The sequence below is a fragment of the Aotus nancymaae genome, unplaced genomic scaffold (genome assembly GCF_030222135.1).
Source record: "Aotus nancymaae isolate 86718 unplaced genomic scaffold, 86718_ANA_hifiasm-v0.15.2.pri h1tg000016l, whole genome shotgun sequence".
NCBI classification, from domain to species: domain Eukaryota; kingdom Metazoa; phylum Chordata; class Mammalia; order Primates; family Aotidae; genus Aotus; species Aotus nancymaae.
Window position 1 is genome coordinate 64,672,596 of NW_026988428.1, and position 6,082 is coordinate 64,678,677.

Sequence of the window (6,082 nt, forward strand, 5' to 3'; positions counted from 1 at the left end):
TACTTCTTTGGAGAAATACCTAGTCAGATTATTTTTCATTGACTGATTGATTGATTGAGATAGAGTTTTGTTCTTTCGCCCTGGCTGTAGTGTGGTGGTGTGATCTCAGCTCACTGTAACCTCCATCTCCCTGGTCCAAACAATTCCCCTGCCTCAGCCTCCTGAGTAGCTGGGATTACAGATGCCTGTCACCACGTCTGGCTATTTTTTTTTGTATTTTTAGTAGAGACGTGGTTTCACCTTGTTGGCCAGACTGATCTCGGACTCCTGACATCAGAAAATCCACCTGCCTTGGCCTCCCAAGATGCTGGCATTACAGGCGTGAGCCACCACGCCCAGCCTATTTGCCTATATTTTAATAGGATTATTTGTTTTTTTTGCTATGAAGTTGTTTGAGTTCCTTATATACTTTGGATCTTAACCCTTTTTCTGATACATGCTTCATAGATATTTTCTCCCAATCCCTTGGGTGTCCTTTCATTTTGATTGTTTTCTTTGCTGTGTGGAGCTTTTTAGTTTGATAGAGTTCCACCTGTTTCTTTGTTCTTATTGCCTGTTCTTTTTAGTGAAAGAGTTGATTTTTGTGTGCAGTGTAAGACAAGGATTTTACAGTTTCTTTTTTTTTGCATGTGGATATCTGGTTTTCCAAACACCCTATATTGAAGAGACTATCCTTTCCTCATTGTGTCTTTTTCGTGGATTTGTCAAAAATTAATTGACTGTATATGCTTAGATTTTTTTTTTGTGGGCTCTCTATTCTGTTCCATTGGTCTATGTCTATTTTTCTTTTTTTTGGACAAGATCTCACTCCGTTGCTCAGGCTGAAGTGCAGTGGCACAGCCTTAGCTCACTGCAACCTCCACCTCCCAGGTTCAAGCAATTCTCCTGCCTCAGCCTCCTAAGTAGCTGGGATTACAGGCACCTGCCACCATACCTGGAAAATTTTTGTAATTTTAGTAGATAGAGATGGGGTTTCACCATGTTGGTCAGGCTGATTTTGAACTCCTGACCTCAGGTGATCCACCCACCTTGGCCTCCCAAAGTGCTGGGATTACAGGCGTGAGCCATTATGCCCGGCCTGTATGTCTGTTTTATGTCTGTTTTCATACTGCTTCATCATGCCTGTTTTGTGATATAATTTCAGATTAGGAAGTATGATCCCTTCAACTTTGTTTTCCTCAACATTGTTTTGATTACTTGAAGTATTTTGTGGTTTCACACAGATTTTAGAATTGTTTTTTCTATTTCTATGAAAAATATAATTTTTTTGGCTGAGTACAGGGGACTTTATTGATGGTAAAAGACAAGGTGGGGCTCCCCAGATCCCTCCTTCTTCAGAGGGTCTGGAAATTGTGAGTGTAAGGCTGGTTGCCTCGCCGGGAGCTAGGACACACCCCTCCCCTCGCTGGGGGCTCAGACACACCCCCTCCCTCGCCTAGAAAAAAAGCCCTGCCAGGACCTCCCTGCCTACCATTTTGTCCCATCTGGGCCCCACTCCCTGCCTACCATTTTGTCCTATCCAGGCCCCACTCCCTGCCTACCACTTTGTCCCATCCGGGCCCCACTCACCTTGGGCACAACCAATCAAACGCCTCCACTCCCTATAAAACCCCACGTCTGAGAGGAGTCCACGCGACTTCTCTGGCCCCTCCTGTCAGGCCGCAGAACCTCACCCGGGAGCCTGAATAAACCCTTCACATTGGATCTTCTTGTGCTGGCCTCAGTTTCTTCATTTTAACTCAGCTAGAACAAACCTTACAGTGAGGAGAGAAGATTCTGTGTTGGGGGGGACAGAGTGCAGCATGGACTCCTCAGCAGCTGACGGTACCTCTCTACCTCTTCTGCTCCCCAGGGTTGTGTGATTGAGGGCTTTTACTCTTTAGAGGCCGTGTGTACCATGAGGTCCATTACCTCATTACTGTAGACAAATTCACTGTCATACCAGGAAATAAGCTTGACAGAGTGGTCATTGAGCACAATGCCAGCCCTAGCATCAAAGGCGGAAGAGTGGGTATTGCTGTTAAAGTCTGAAGAGACAACCTGGTGCTCCTTGTAGCCCAGGATGCCCTTGAGGGGGTCCTTGGATGCCTGCCTCACTATCTGTCTGGTAGGTTTCTCTGGACAGGAGGTCAGGTTCACAACTAACAGAGTGGTGCTGGCAACACAGAAGACTGTGCCAGGGAGTTTCCCATTGAGCTTAGGAATGATCTTGCCCTCTCATTGCCCATTTTCTTTTTTCTTTTTTTCAAAAAAAAATTTTTTTTTTTTCAGACGGAGTTTCACTCTTGTTACCCAGGCTGGAGTGCAATGGTGTGATCTCGGCTCACTGCAACCTCTGCCTCCTGGGTTCAGGCAATTCTCCTGCCTCAGCCTCCTGAGTAGCTGGGGTTACAGGCACACACCACCATGCCCAGCTAATTTTTCTTGTATTTTTAGTAGAGACGGGGTTTCACCATGTTGACCAGGATGGTCTTGATCTCTTGACCTCGTGATCCACCCGCCTCGGCCTCCCAAAGTGCTGGGATTACAGGCGTGAGCCACCGAAAAAAACTTTTTTTAAGACAGGGTTTCACCATGTTGGTCAGGCTGGTCTTGAACTCCCGACCTCAGGTGATCCACTTGCCTTGGCCTCCAAAGTGCTTGGATTACTGGCATGAGCCACCATGCTGGGCCCATTGCCCATTTTCTTCGCAGCACCAGTAGATACAGGAATGGTGTTCTGGGAAGTCCCGTGGCTGTCATGCCACAGTTTCCTGGAGGGGCCATCCACAGTCTTCTAGGTGGCAGCGATGGTGTGGACTGTGGTCCTGAGTAGCTCAAGTTAATATACTACCATTATTAGCTCATATATCTCCCCCACACCTTTTAAAACAATTATTTTACCTTAAGTTCCCCAATACATGTGTAGAATGTGCAGCTGTGTGTGTGCTATGGGGGTTTTCTGCACCTATTGACCCATTCTCTAAGTTCCTTCCCCCCACCTCCCACCCCCCAACAGGCCTGGGTGTGTGATGTTCCCCTTCCTGTGTCCATGTGTTCTCAATGTTCAATTCTCACTTATGAGTGAGAACATGCAGTGTTTGGTTTTCTGTTCCTGTGTTAGTTTGCTGAGAATGATGGCTTCCAGCTTCATCCATGTCCCTGCAAATGACATGATCTCATCCCTTTTTATGGCTGCACAGTATTATGACATGGTGTATATGTACCACATTGTCTTTTCCAGTCTATCATTGATGCATATATTCTCTTTAAATTGATTCCAACAAAAGTTAAGTTTTCTTTCTTCCTTTTTTTTTTTTTTAATGCATTTTAGGCTTTGGGGTACATGTGAAGAACATGCAAGATTGTTGCATAGGTGCATATGTGGCAGTGTGATTTGCTGCCTTCCTCCTCTTCACCTATATCTGGCATTTCTCCCCATGCTATCTCTCCCCATCTCCCCACCCCCCACCATCCCTCCCCCATTTTCCCCCAACAGACCCTAGTGTATAGTGCTCCCCTCCCTGTGTCCATGTGTTCTTATTGTTCAACACCCATCTATGAGTGAGAACATGCAGTGTTTTATTTTGTGTTCTTGTGTCAGTTTGCTGAGAATGATGGCTTCCAGGTTCATCCATGTCCCTACAAAGGATGTGAACTCATCGTTTTTGATGGCTGCATAATATTCCGTGGTGTATATGTGCCACATTTTCCCTGTCCAGTCTATCATTGATGGGCATTTGGGTTGGTTCCAGGTCTTTGCTATTGTAAACCGTGCTGCAATGAACATTCGTGTGCATGTGTCCTTATAGTAGAATGATTTATAATCCTTTGGATATATACCCAGTAATGGAATTGCTGGGTCAAATGGAATTTCTATTTCTAGATTCTTGAGGAATGGCCACACTGTCTTCCACAATGGTTGAACTAATTTACACTCCCACCAACAGTGTAAAAGTGTTTCTATTTCTCCACATCCTCTCCAGCATCTGTTGTCTCCAGATTTTTTAATGATCACTGTTCTAACTGGCGTGAGATGGTATCTCAATGTAGTTTTGATTTGCATTTCTCTAATGATCAATGATGATGAGCATTTTTTCATATGCTTGTTGGCCTCATGTATGTCTTCTTTTGTAAAATATCTGTTCATATCCTTCGCCTACTTTTGAATGGGCTTGTTTTTTTTCTTGTAAATCTGTTTTAGTTTGTTGTAAATTCTGGATATCAGCCCTTTGTCAGATGGGTAAGGTGCAAAAATTTTTTCCCATTCTGTTGGTTGCCGTTTCACTCTAGTGACTGTTTCTTTTGCTGTGCAGAAGCTGTGGAGTTTGATTAGGTCCCATTTGTCTATTTTGGCTTTTGTTGCCAATGCTTTTGGTGTTTTGGCCATGAAGTCCTTGCCTACGCCTATGCCCTGAATGGTTTTGTCTAGGTTTTCTTCTAGGGTTTTTATGGTGTTAGGTCTTATGTTTAAGTCTTTAATCCATCTGGAGTTAATTTTAGTGTAAGGTGTCAGGAAGGGGTCCAGTTTCTGCTTTCTGCATATGGCTAGCCAGTTTTCCCAACACCACTTATATAAACAGGGAATCCTTTCCCCATTGCTTGTTTTTGTCAGGTTTGTCAAAGATCGGATGGTTGTAGATCTGTTGTGTTGCCTTCGAGGCCTCGGTTCTGTTCCATTGGTCTATATCTCTGTTTTGGTACCAGTACCATGCTGTTTTGATTACTGTAGCCTTGTGGTATAGTTTGATGTCCAGTAGTGTGATGCCTTCTGCCTTGTTCTTTTTGCTTAGGATTGTCTTGGCTATGCGGGCTCTCTTTTGGTTCCATATAAAGTTTAAGGTGGTTTTTTCCAGTTCTGTGAAGAAGGTCATTGGTAGCTTGATGGGGATAGCATTGAATCTGTAAATTACTTTGGGCAGTATGGCCATTTTCACGATATTGATTCTTCCTAACCATGAACATGGAATGTTTCTCCATCTGTTTGTGTCCTCTCTTATTTCGTTGAGCAGTGGTTTGTAGTTCTCCTTGAAGAGGCCCTTTACGTTCCTTGTTAGTTGTATTCCCAGGTATTTTATTCTCTTTGTAGCAATTGTGAATGGCAGTTCGTTCTTGATTAGGCTCTCTTTAAGTCTGTTATTGGTGTATAGGAATGCTTGTGATTTTTGCACATTGATTTTGTATCCTGAGACTTTGCTGAAGTTGCTTATCAGTTTCAGGAGATTTTGGGCTGAGACGATGGGGTCTTCTAGATATACAATCATGTCATCTGTAAATAGAGACAATTTGACTTCCTCTTCTCCTAATTGAATATGCTTTATTTCTTTTTCTTGCTTGATTGCTCTGGCTAGAATTTCCAGTACTATATTGAATAGGAGTGGTGAGAGAGGGCATCCTTGTCTAGTGCCAGATTTCAAAGGGAATGCTTCCAGTTTTTGCCCATTCAGTATGATATTGGCTGTCGATTTGTCATAAATAGCTTTTATTATTTTGAGATACATTCCGTCAATACCTAGTTTATTGAGGGTTTTTAACATAAAGGGCTGCTGAATTTTGTCGAAGGCCTTCTCTGCATCAGTTGAGATAATCATGTGGTTTTTGTCTTTGGTTCTGTTTATGTAGTGATTACATTTGCAGACTTGCATATGTTGAACCAGCCTTGCATCCCCAGGATGAATCCTACTTGATCATGGTGGATAAGCTTTTTGATGTGCTGTTGCAATCGGCTTGCCAGTATTTTATTGAAGATTTTTGCATCTATGTTCATCATGGATATTGGCCTGTAGTTTTCTTTTCTTGTTGAGTCTCTGCCAGGTTTTGGTATCAGGATGATGTTGGTCTCATAAAATGATTTGGGAAGGATTCCCTCTTTTTGGATTATTTGGAATAGTTTCAGAAGGAATGGTACCAGTTCCACTTTGTATGTCTGGTAGAATTCGGCTGTGAACCCATCTGGACCTGGGCTTTTTTTGGGTGGTAGGCTCTTAATTGCTGCCTCGACTTCAGACCTTGTTATTGGTCTATTCAGGGTTTCGACTTCTTCCTGGTTTAGGCTTGGGAGGAGGCAACTGTCCAGGAATTTATCAATTTCTTCCAGGTTTTC